The following is a 13,633-nucleotide window of genomic DNA, read 5'->3' as shown; positions in this document are numbered from 1 at the left end:
CCTTGCAGCATGAGTGCTGTGGGGCACCGGGTCACTCCCTCTGCTGGTGCACTGTTGCTTCGGAGGCAGTGGTAATAGACTTTATACAATCTAATCAGAATGTTAAACTAAGAACTTCATGTTCAGTTTTGGGAATTTTCGTACTGCAGCATTAGATCTATATATAACTTTTAGATCTGTGGTCCATGTCTTCTTCTACAGTCATAATATTTGGCAACTGCACATGATATAATTCCCAATATATTTGGGAAAGTAACTACAAGGATAGATACAATCACATTACCTGCTTACCAGTCCACTGCTTGCAAGTTGCAATGATACATAGAAGGACACAAGCTGCAGTATAACACCCTGCAATCTGAAGATCATCAGGATCTCACCAGTGGCTATACAGCAGTTCCCTGTAAACTTGCTGTGTGTGGTGCAGGTTTTCTTGTCACACTCCATGTCACGTTTTGTGACATGTCACTAGGGGAGTGTCTGCCTGTAGATGGAGAGCAGAGGCAGAGAGGAGCAGTGCAGCTGTGGAGTGGGCTGCTGCTGTGGAGTGGGGCTGCTGCTGTGGAGTGGCGCTGCTGCTGTGATGCTGCTCCACCATCCAGTACAGGCAGATGGCAATAGAAGGGCTGCACTTCCCATCTCCTCGCTGGATCTTGCAATGACCGGTGTCTATTCTCTGCTGAATTAAGCAGCAACTTCCAAGAAACACTCTCTCATCACAAGGAGACGGGCAGGGGACTGAGGATGGATTTGCAGGCTAAGAAGAAGCCATAGAATAAGCAGGATGAGCACGTTTTGGAATTAGATTACCAATCTATAGGAGTGGATGCTTTCACCTGTTCTCCAGGATTGCTACATTATCCCTGCATGCAACTGACTGGTAAGTGCCAGTGATTCTAGTCATTTTCACCCGGGATGCTGGGGTCCTTATGTTGTATTTTCCCACATGTAATAGGGCATTGTGCAGGTCTCTAGCTGTAAATCCAGCTTTGTTTTACAGTGTGATGTTTAGGGGACATGATGCAGGCAGCAGTGGATGCAGAGTCAGACCCAACAATAGTTACTGCTTTCTTTACTCTCCATCATCATCCAATATGATACAGAGGAGTGTGCAGCTCACTATGGAGACATTGCACTGGACACTTTTCACACCTGTGCATTGCCTGCTCATAGAGGGAACTAAGGATCCATGGAAAGTTCTCCATGATAAGTGACTTCTACATAGAATGTCTAAACAGATTCTGCAAGAGAAAGCTGGAGGTATAATGTCTATATGTGTAGTGTATACAGTATATATAGTGTCTGTGTGCCGGGTGCATGCTGCACATACTCACAGGACCATGTAATCTCCATGATAAATATTCAAAGGAAAACATTCAGTATAGCAAGTAAAGCAGTTATCCAGATTTATAGTGCACCAGTGACATTATACTAAGAGCTTGATCAATTCCAATCATTTCTGTGTAGGAGGTGTGAGGAGGCTTGCAGGATCCTATGGGCTTTATAAACTTGGAAAATGATTTCTCTCACAGTATGAATGGGACTGTAATGTAGCATATATCAATGCACGACTATCTGACTATCTGTCTGTTTATCTGTTTATCTGTTTATCTATCTATCTATCTATCTATCTATCTAACTGTTTATCCATCCGCCTCTCTATCTTTCTATCTTTCTATCTATCTATCTATCTATCTATCTATCTATCTATCTATCTATCTATCTATCTATCTATCTATCTATCCATCAATTTAGCCATTTATCCATCCACCTATCTATCTATCTATCTATCTATCTATCTATCTATCTATCTATCTATATAGCCATCCATTGATCCATCTATCTATCTATGCACCTATCTATTTATCTATCTATGCACCGATCCATCTATCTAGCAACTATCTATGCATCTATCTAGCTATCTATCTATCTATCCCTCTATCTATCCATTATCCATCTATCTATCCATTATCCACCTATCTATCCATTATCCATCTATCTATCCATTATCCATCTATCTAGCCATCTATCTATCTATCTATCCCTCTATCTATCTATCTATCTATCTATCCATTATCCAACTATCTATCCCTCTATCTATCTATCCCTCTATCTATCCATCTATCTATCCATTATCCAACTATCTATCCCTCTATCTATCTATCCCTCTATCTATCCCTCTATCTATCCATTATCCATCTATCTATCTATCTATCTATCTATTATCTATCTATCTATCTATCTATCCCTCTATCTATCTATCTATCTATCTATTATCTATCTATCTATCTATCTATCTATTTCTCATCCATCTGTAAAACCCTGCTCTTTTGAGAAGTATTTGAACAAGATTTCCTTTCCTCTGCCTGGGTTATGATCAATACTTTTTTGGGTTTTTTTTCTTGATAAACTAATTGAAAATAGATCACTGAATTTCACTTTTGGATCTGAATTGAACCAGTGACAGGAGAGAAGGCTCCTAAACAAATCATGGAAATATATGAATGGTCGGTCTGTTAGCTGAGAAATCTCCTTGAGGCGCATGGACCCTAATGAAAATGTTTGCACTGTGGAGCTTGCTCTCCTATTTTACTGATGGTCAGAAGGTGAAATAAGAGGAAGTAAATCTGGTACAAATGGAAATAGGGTCTGGAACTAAGCACATAAAAAAGAGGAGATCAGACTGCTGATTTAATAGCTGAGAAGCCAGCGTTCTGCCTGCATTATGCTGTGTCTAGTGAAATATTTAATATGGTGAAATATTTAGTCATATCTTTAAGCGATCTGTCTTGTCACGTTCTGTTCTCTTAGTCATATTGTTCCCATATTAATTAAAGTCATTTCTTCTTGATAACAGAATCGTGCAATATACAGTCATATCCAATAACTTTTCCTACATGCGGGAATCCTGGTATGCCAAGTGGCCTATTTCCCATAGAAATAGTGTGCCTTGTATGCATGGAAGATGACATTCTGATTATATATATATATATATATATATAGTGTGTGTATATATATATATATATCAATCATATATATATATATATATATATATATATATATATATATATATATATATATATATATATGTGGGCATGTATATATATATATATATATACGTGTGTGTTTATGGCTTTTATGCACTCATCACATCCGGTGCGATTAATATAAGTTGATTTATACGTCTCACTAATGGAAAACATTGTTCTATTTAATCTCATTTTACTCATGTATAGTCATAGGAAAACAGAGTCCATTCTGTGCTATTAATCATGAAGATGAATGATATTGAATTTTTTCCTCTTAGCACACTATAATGACCATCAGTGCTAATGAGGCAGTATAAAGGGTGAATAAATATCATTGTGTGTTTTTGACACAGTGATACAAGTCGGTGTAAATACGGTGTAACGTGAGTGTGTTTATGTGAACATAGATTGACAGGAGAGCAGAAGTCGTTCTTCCATGTGCCACGTGAATCATTCTGTAGTTTCGTCGTTAATTAGTGTGCACGGGCATGCACGCCGCGTCTCCTACATCAATCTCACCTCCACAGAGCTCGTGCTCCATGTACTCCACAAATTATGTTATTGTAAAACATTCTTGCATGTGGACGGCTCAGATCATAATGACATCACGTTCCCTCCAGTAAAGAAATAGATTGAATGGTAACCTAGAGATGATTTTTCAAACGCTGTCGTCAGCGAAAATGGAAAAAAGAGTAATAATAACAAGATTAACAAGCAGCAAAACTACAAAGCATAACCACTGTAATATCACTTCTCCAGAACTCCGAAGAAGTGGAAGAAACCTAATGAATTTGTGTTGGCGATTGTAGCGTCAAAGATAAAAAAAAAAATCGCCCTAAGACAAAGTCGAAATTAAAAAATTGTAATGTGTATACATATACGCAGCACGAGTATCCGCTGGTCGGAGCTTATTACAGTGCTCAAGGCTGTGAGGACTAAAAGGGTTTATTGGTGGCTTAGACAAAACTTAGATCCCAATTATCTCACAACATGGTCTCTTTTTTCTGGAAATCAATTTACATATATTTGCATATTAGGGAAATTGTTGGGACTTCAGTATAGTAAGAAGAAATGACAAATGTATCATCATAGAGTTTTCAGGTACATTATGTGGATAAAGGTATTGCTTTTTCATTCAGTCCCATTGCCACAGGTGTATAATATCAATCCCTTAGCTATATAGTCTGCCTTTACTAACACTTGTGTAAGAATTGGATGTCCACCGAATTCGAGTGGATACTGTAGTAAGACGCCACCGTGAAACAAGTCAGTTGTGACATTTCTTCCGCCTTAGTATTCCAGGATCATCTGTGAGTGGTATTATTGAAAAAATGAAAGCATTTAGGATCCACAGCTACTTATCCTTGAAGAGATAGACCATGTAAAGTTACAAGAGTTATCGTGTGCGGAAGTGCATAGTGCAGAAAAGTCGCAAACGCTCAGCTGACTCCATGTCTGCAGAGTCCAAACCTGCTGTGGAATTAGCCTCAGCACAAAAATTGTGTACCAGGAGGCTTCATATCTTGGGTTTCCATTGCCAAGCAGCTACATGCAAACCTTACATCATCCAGAACAATGCGAGGTGGAGTTATGTGAAGTGTGCTGCCAATGGACTTAGTGGAAACTTGTTCTGTGAAGTCACAACACACTCTTCTCTATGTGCCAAACTTAGGGGATGCGTTTGGCCTTGACAACACCAGAAGAACGTTACCTGCCTCACTGCATTGTACCCACTGTATGCTTTGGTGGAGCAGGGTTAATTTGTTGGGGTTGGTATTCAGTGGATAGGTAATATTTATTTTCACCAGACAACCTCTTTAACCTTTTACCACCATTGAACGTACTGGGTACGTCCTAGCTTATGTCGGTATAATCACTGTCAACTGCTGCGATGAGCCGGCGGTGAATCCCACATATGTAATGCTGATTTGTACTGCACACATGTGCGGATATCAGGTGCAGGTGGATCCGTGATCCACCTGCACCTGTTAACCCCTTAGATCACGCTGTCAAAATGTGACAGTGCAATGTAAATGGCCGTGGCGGGGAACGCGCCTTTCCCCGCTGCCATCGGAGGCTCAGTGAGGAGATCATGGGGAGCCGATGGTTGTCATGGTAGCACAGGGTCATGTGATGACTTCTTCTGCTATCATGACGTAGTTTCTGTTACAGCCGACAGAGCGCTCTAAAGCATCGCAGCATTTCTTCTAATCAGCTGTGCAGCTATGATCATCAGAAATGAACAAGTGATCAGACTGCTGATCCTTACAGTCCCCTGGAGGGGACTAGTAACATTAAATAAAAGTAAAAAATAAAGTTTTAAAAAATTAAAAAAAAATAAAAAAGAAAGACAGCAAAAAACAATAACGAAAAAACGGAAAATCGCCCGGAGGTGAAGGGGTTAAGCATTTCCTATTGTTACATTTTTTTTTAACAAGACATTGCTGTTAGTGCTCATGCGCACATACCTGCTGAATATTCTGCAGCGATTTGACAGCACATGTGCGCTTCAAATCGCTGCAGAAAGACTGCATAATGGATGCAGTATTTTTCCGTGCACTACAGAGTGGGAGCTGCATCCAGAGTGCATGGAATAATTGACATGCTCATTTTATGAACGCTCGGATTTGAGTGAAACTTTTAGCACCCAAATCGCTGCGTTCATATAAGCAACATGCGCACGTCTCATTAAAGACAGTAGAAAATGGGCCATATCAAAATAGGTGATACGCCAGGGTATCACTAAATAGTGATCCCTAGGTAGGTATATTCTTCAAAGAACATGGTATTACACAGGAGGAAAAGAAGAACAAAACCAAAATTGAAAAGTGAAATATTAATTGCTTTATTTCAATACAAAAATTCGTGACAATTAGAAAAACACTTAAGATCAGATGCAAGGAAAATGGGGATAAAATTACGTAATATAGTGCACAAATCGTGACAGGAGAAGAAGAAAAGGACCCCTCTCCCAAACAGTGCGACCAGCCATAATTCATTATGTAAAAAAAGAGGGAAAACTGATGCCAGTCAGAAAAGCCGGTACTTAGGATTAAAAAAGGGGGAAAGGTGCGGCAACATTAATTTACCAAGGATGAAACAGGAAAGGTCAGGAATAACATGAAAGAAATTATATAACAGATAACACAAGAGATAGGTGTTCAGTTGCCGCGCCAAAAGATCACTTCTTGCAGATGTTCAGATTAATGTCACTTTATTATCGTACAGGTCAACGCGTTTCTGGAGCATCTGCCCCCTTCATCAGGACCACCAAGCACAGGAATAACATTAAACGCGTTGACCTGTACGATAATAAAGTGACATTAATCTGAACATCTGCAAGAAGTGATCTTTTGGCGCGGCAACTGAACACCTATCTCTTGTGTTATCTGTTATCTGCTACTACGGGTGGCTGCAGCCTGGGATCCATTTTACATGCGTGTATAGTGGTTGTGACTATCACAACTACATTTGGTGAGTATTCTGACTCCCCTCTCCCTACCCCATACATATTGGGGTAAAACCCTATGTGCGCTTGTTTCTCCACAGCTCTTTCTTCACATGAAAGAAATTATATATCACTACCAAAACTATAAAGCCTGCTTTACACGGTACGACCGATTGTGCGATTTCACAATCGATCGTACCCGCCCCCGTCCTTTTTGCGTCACGGGCAAATCGCTGCCCGTGTCGCACAAAGTTAGTAAACCCCGTCACACATACTTACCTCTCGTGCGACCTCGCTGTGGGCGGCGAACGTCCACCTCCTGGAGTGGGAGGGACGTTCGGCGTCACAGCGACGTCACACGGGCGCCGGCCAATAGAAGCGGAGGGGCGGAGATGAGCGGGACGTAAACATCCCGCCCACCTCCTTCCTTCCACATAGAGCCGGCGGCGGCCGCGGGAGGCAGGTGAGCTGCTCATCGTTCCCGTGGTGTCACACGGAGCGACGTGTGCTACCACGGAAACGATGGTCAACTAAAGTAACCGATATTATGGAACCTAACGAGCAGTACCCGACTCACGATTTGTGAGCGATACTGCGTCGCTAGGAGGTGTCACACAGGCCGGCATCGCCAGCGATGCCGGATGTGCGTCACAAAAACCGTGACTCCGACAATCTATCGCACGATAGATTGCCTGGTGTAAAGCAGCCTTAAGTCGTTTAGAGAATGGTGGGTGTGATGTCATAGGATGTGGATGAAAAGTGAGTATACTGCAAAAAATAAGAACTATATGTTCATAAAGCGGCTAAATGAGCGATCCACAAGCTAGGACATAATCTAGTAGAGATTTAGAAAAAACTGTTGAAAAATGGCGACAACATGAAATTCCCATAGGAAGACCAGGGGAAACTAGTGATAGAGTCGTATGAATTAATACAGTTGTCCTTTCTATGTATAGTAATAAATTATTATTATTATTATTATTATTATTATTATTTATTTATAGAGCACCATTAATTCCATGGTGCTGTACATGAGAAGGGGGGTTACATACAAAATACGTATACAAGTTACAGTAGACAGACTAGTACAGAGGGAAGAGGGCCCTACCCTTGCGGGCTTACATTCTATAGGATTATGGGGAGGAGACAATAGGTGGGGTGTAGGTCAGGCGGCGGCTCCGCACTGTAGTCGGGCGGCAGCTCCGCACGGTGGTCGGGCGGCAGCTCCGCACGGTGGTCGGGCGGCAGCTCCGCACGGTGGTCGGGCGGCAGCTCCGCACGGTGGTCGGGCGGCAGCTCCGCACGGTGGTCGGGCGGCAGCGAGTTCATTGTAGATTGTAGGCATTTCTGAACAGGTGCGTTTTCAGGTTCCGTTTGAAGTTTGCAAGGGTAGGGGATAGTCTGACGTGTTGAGGCAGCGAGTTCCAGTTCCAATAAATTGACAGATGATGAATGTGGTGGTGTTGTGTGTGGATAGAAAATAAATAAATGTGCCGCAATAATAAGAGCTGGGTTGTATATTCATAGAGCGGCTAAATAATTAGTCCACACACTAAGACACATGTATAATAGAGGTACAAAGCAGATGAGCCACATAGTATAGAATTTATTAATTTAGAAAATGATGGATGTAATGGCGTAGTGTGTGGATGAGAGGCTAATATATCGCAATTATTGAAACTGATTTGTGTATTCGTATAGCGGCTAAATCACCAATCCACACACTAGGACATACATGGATTGGAGATGCAAAGCAAGTTCCACCACATAATATAAGTTATTGCAGGAAGGAACGGGACATAGCAGAACTGGTGGGTGATGAAAACTATGTAGTCTATCTAAGAGGGTATACAGAATTCCCTATAGTTACCTGTTAAAAATAGGAGGTCGCAGTGGACGGGAGAGGGGTCCCCCCAACGATCGTTTCGCAGAAGCGCTTTTTCCAGGGGCAGTATATCAACGTCTCATGCACAATAATCTTCATAGATTGTGCAGGGGATGCAGGATGCATGCATTTACGCTGCAGTGCAATACGCAGCGTAAATGCATGCAATTACGCAACGTGCGCACGACCCCTAAATCAGTTCTCAGGTGCACATAACTAAGCTTCATTTAGGGTGAAAAATCTGAATGTAGGAGTAGGAAACATACTTAAACTAAACTTATACTAACTAAAATATAAAAGAAAATTGTCATTAACGTAACCCATCAGGTGATTTTAGCCACCTCAACTGCCATCATGCCTTAATGATTGACATCTCCTGGCTATTTTTTATTAATTTAGCCTCCTTCAAATACAAGAACAAATATCTCTCAGCACTTCAGGTATATACGGTACAAAGAGATTTACTGCGGCAGGCTAAGGGCTCGTGCGCACGTTGTGTAATTTCATGCTTTTACGCTGCGTATAGCACTGCAGTGTAACTGCATGCATCCTGCGTCACCTGCACAATCTATGAAGATTGTGCATGATACGTGCACACGTTGCTTTTTTGAACGCAGCGATTTGGATGGCAACATTTTGACCCAAATCCGTGCGTACAAAAAACAGCATGTCAATTAATTTGTGCGCTTTGGATGCAGCTCCCACTCTGTCTATGGGAGAGGCAACATCCCGAGCGCATGAATTCGGCATGTAATCTGCTGAAACACTACATTCATTACGCAGTGTTTCTGCAGCGATTTGAAGCGCACATGCGCTGTCAAATCGCTTCAGAATATTCAGCAGTTACGTGCGAACATAGCCTTAAAAAGAATGTCATCACGTTTTTGCTACCTCATCTGACAGCAGCATGTTCTAGGCAAAGAGACTCTGAATCCAAAGATGTCTAAGGCTAAGAGAACAGCAGCGCCGCACCGGTGATCGGGGAACGGTGAGTATGACGGAGGGGTACTCCATTCAGTCACTCTGGTGATTAGCGGTCACCGGTGAGTCCTTCACGGGTGACCGCTAATCAGGACGCGACACAGACAGAGCCGCGGTATGACAGTGAAGTCGGGTGAAGTTTACCCCAGTTCATTCTCTACGCGCGACTCTGTCTGCTGTCAGCGGGTATGTATCTACGACATTGTGCATCACAAACACGCATAAATTCACACGGACAACACATACACATATCAGTTATTAATCTCACGCATAAATGGACATCCAACACGCACACACGGCTAGCATATGGCATTCACACAGATGGCACACGGACACAAAAAAAGGACACAAAAATGGAAAACGGACCCGAAAAACGGACGTAACACATGTGCATGTTTTTTCACGGACATGTTTAGGGGGCCTAACATAGATTATTGGCTGCAGCCATTCTGACACAATCAAACCATTTCAAATTAGCCATGTAGCAGAGCACAGAGAGCTGTCTCGCCTACACCAGGCTCACAATAGAGATTGATAGTGAGGTGTCATTCACAGCAGGGGGAGTGACTGGCTTGCTTGTGATATTGTAGTCCATAATGATAAATCACTAGGTGATAAAGCCTTTATTTTAAGTAAACAATAGCTCACAGCCTGATAAGAGAGGCACAGTTGATCTTTGTTTTTTAACCCCTACATCATGCTATCCTCACCTACAGCATGCTGTCCTCAGCTTACATAGCAGAAACCTGCTGACAGATTCCCTTTAAATTCTGTACTGCCACATGCATTATTTTCTGTTGGGCTGTCAGAAAATTCCTACATGTGCAGTACAGCAATGAAGCCACAAACAGGGCATCTCCCCACAGAAGAAAGCAAGTACAATACATGCAGAAGATCTGGAAAAGGCTGGTAGTGATATAGAATGGACAGGGGACGTTAATCAAGATTGGAAGGATAGGCTTTATGATTGTACTGTACTGTAGGTTATGTTCCCTCTACATCCTTTTCCAGCAGTTATAAACATCAGTTTTTCAAGCAGAACTTGCAATAGGAATCTCTTTATCTCCTCGGGAGATTTGTAAAGCATAACTGTCTTTTATTGTCATTTCCATGGTGCTCTTTCAACTTTTTTTTCTAATATTGTTTTCAGCATGTCTTTTTACTGACTTTTTCCCGACATCTTTTAAATTCATAAAAGAATGAAGAGTCTAGTGTTTCTTTAAACAAAAACTTTGCCAAAAACCTCAAACGAATCATCAGCATAGGGTAGCACTGGTGTCACTCACACAGTTTATATCACCCGCTTTTATGACTATTCATTTGAGAGTGGTGACAGAAGCTTTTGGGACAGTGGTGGTGTTATTCATTGCTTCTGTTTCAGCCCCCAATATTTTAACTGCAATTGTTTTGCAGTTAAAAAATATGACAATGTATATTGAATCAGAGTGCCAGCGCTGCACTCACATCTATCACACCATCTATCAGCATGTATTCAAGACCTCTTCAAAGGACAGCAATGTAATAAACTGTAGTAAGTAACTGTAGTAAGTAACTTCAGCACCCCACCCTGAAGATTTCATGTTCCAGGAGGGGTGATAATCTTTGCCGGAACATGAGTGCAGCCCCAGCCTCCTGTGACATCACATTTTGGACTCCTTTCCAATGAAACGTTACAAAAAGTGAAGTAAAAAAAACATATTTAGAGATTAGTAGATTACAGAAAGTGTAGGGTATTGTGTAATACAGGTAATTACAAAAATGGTTAGGGTGTAAATCTAGATCTTTAGAAATGACATTTAGGTACCAGATTAACCCTTTAATGTGACCAGTTGATAGTAGGAACAAGGCTGTTACCAATAGATGACAGTGGTCTTTTCGACTAACATCAAACATGTCTTGAAAAAGGAGACAAAGAAATAAACTGCTTTACAGACATTTTAATGAAAAAGGAGAGCAATGAATTAATCTTTACTGAACAACTTGAGAATCTAAAGGTCCCGTTACACGCTACGATATATCGGACGATATGTCGTCAGGGTCACGGATTCCATGACGCACATCCGGCAGCGTTTGACATATCGTAGCGTGTGAAATCTACGAGCGACTGTTAATGAGCAAAAATACTCACCTTATCGTTGTTCGTTGACACGTCGTTCATTTTCAAAATATCGGTCACATTCCTGGATGCAGATTGTTCGGCGTTCCTGAGGCAGCACACATCGCTCCGTGTGACACCTCGGGAACGACGAACACAGCTTACCTGCGTCTCGCCGGCAATGAGGAAGGAAGAAGGTGGGCGGGATGTTACGTCCCGCTCATCTCCTCCCCTCCGCTTCTATTGGGCGGCTGCTGTGTGACGTCACGGTGACGCCAAATGTCCCTCCCCCTTCAGGAAGAGGATGTTCGCCACCCACAGCGAGGTTGTTCGGGAGGTAAGTGCGTGTGACAGGGGTTACCGATTTTGTGCGACACGGGCAACAAATTGCCTGTGACGCACAAGCGATCGCACGATAACTCGACGCGTGTAACGGGGCCTTAAGTGAAATAATGAATACCTTTTGGAGGAGATCGGATCATTTCTTCTTTTCTGTATTCAAACAAGTGCTCCGATTTCTTGGCATATGTATACTGTATCTTTATTTACCCAACACTTTCACAATTCTATTTCCTGCCATTCCCATTTTTATCTACACATCTTATGTCCATGTTCATTATGAGCTTCTTGGTTTAGGTATATTTCACCTGTTACTATTAAGCCTGGGGTCAGACGAGCAGATGAAAACTTGTCTGACTTACATCTAGAAAACTTAAGATTTTCATCTGCATTGCCATCTGTGTGCCGTATTCCATGTCCATGTGGCATTCACTTTTTTACATCTGCATTTTAAAATGTACGTGATAAAATCTAGTTTACTATGTTAATAATGGCAATATATCCATAAAAAGCAGATGCTTTACGGATATTCCTTATGGGATCGGATTTTTGTGTGTGCACTCATAGGCTATGTTCACACACTGCATCTGCACACAAAGACGTAGCGTTTTTGGCCCCAAAAAATGCACAAAAACGCACCCGCGGCAAAAACGCATAAAAAATGCATGCGTTTTGTATGCATTTTTTGCCGCATTTTACCGCATTTTGTCCAATGCGTTTTTTAAGTCTTATCTATTGACTGGAAGGGCTCAAAAACGCTGGACAAAAACACAAAAAGGAATTGACATGCTGGATCTGGGGTGCATATTCAAAAACTCAGCCAAGATGCAGACAAAAAAAAAAGATGCACAGTGTAGACAGCAAAATAGAAATCTCATAGGCTTTGCTGGGAGAAGGAAATGCATGCGTTTAGGTTTATCTTTGTGACCTCAAAAACGCACCAAAAACACAATAAAAGATGCAGTGTGTGAACATAGTGTGAACATACACTTAAGTGGGTGAGTCTCACGCGATTCATGGACTAGAATAGGGCATGCTGCGATTTTTTTTTCATATGGACACAAATAGAACAAACTGTCATCTGAACAGCCCTATTGAATTACATTGATCAGTGTGCTGTTCTATTGTTAGGCTTGGTGCACATGACACAGATTTTGTGCAGAAATTTTCTGTACCAGATCTGCACGCTGTGACAAAAAACGCATCCAAACCGGATGTGGTTTTGATGCGGTTTTGGTGCAGTTTTTGATGGTGCTGTGTTTAGGCCATCAAGAAAGTCAATGAATTGAAGTCAATGAGTGAAGAAACACTGCTAAACCTGACCAACATGCTGCAGATTTTTTCGGCATCAAAATCTTTGACATAGATTTTTTTTAAAATTCTGCATCAAAATCTGCATGCCTGTCCTGAAGCCAGCAAAGTCTATGGGATTTTAGATTTGCTGTGCACACGGTGCGTCAAAAACCCCAGCGTGTGCATCGGTACTTACTTGGACAGCAGACATTCATATAAAATGCTTGTCTGAATGAGCCTTAAAGTGAACTTGTCACAGGCAAAAACGTTATTAAGGGTTAAGGGTTATTTTCCACTTGCGTACCGCTTCCGATGCAAGAGCATTGGAAGTAATATGCTAATGACCCTGTGCTGCGTGCGTCAGCCGAGGGTCATTCGACTGTGATGCGATCTTGCAATCATATCACAGCCTCGGAGAAGAGGGAGGGAACACTTTCTCCCATTTCCTCCGCTGTCTCTGTATGCACCGAACTGCAGTCGCATAACATGCGAGTGCAGTGCGATGTTTCACACGCTCCGATAGGCTTGTATGGGGGTGCGTGAGCCGAGACTCGCTGCAAAAT

General features: G+C 41.9%; 1 protein-coding gene across 3 annotated transcripts in view; it reads left to right on the top strand.

The window, feature by feature from the left end:
- Positions 1 to 500: 500 nt before the first annotated feature.
- SNTG1 (syntrophin gamma 1) overlaps positions 501 to 13,633 on the top strand; it is a 1,064,578-nt gene continuing 1,051,445 nt past the window's right edge. For all 3 annotated transcript variants that reach the window (XM_075353282.1, XM_075353284.1, XM_075353281.1), the window contains exon 1: positions 501 to 880. The gene's annotated coding sequence lies outside the window, so the exon portion shown is untranslated. The remainder of the gene's footprint in view (positions 881 to 13,633) is intronic.

The sequence above is a fragment of the Anomaloglossus baeobatrachus genome, chromosome 6, assembly GCF_048569485.1.
Source record: "Anomaloglossus baeobatrachus isolate aAnoBae1 chromosome 6, aAnoBae1.hap1, whole genome shotgun sequence".
In the NCBI taxonomy this organism is placed as follows: domain Eukaryota; kingdom Metazoa; phylum Chordata; class Amphibia; order Anura; family Aromobatidae; genus Anomaloglossus; species Anomaloglossus baeobatrachus.
Note: the sequence above shows the minus strand (reverse complement) of the source record. Positions and strands in the feature narration are given on the sequence as shown.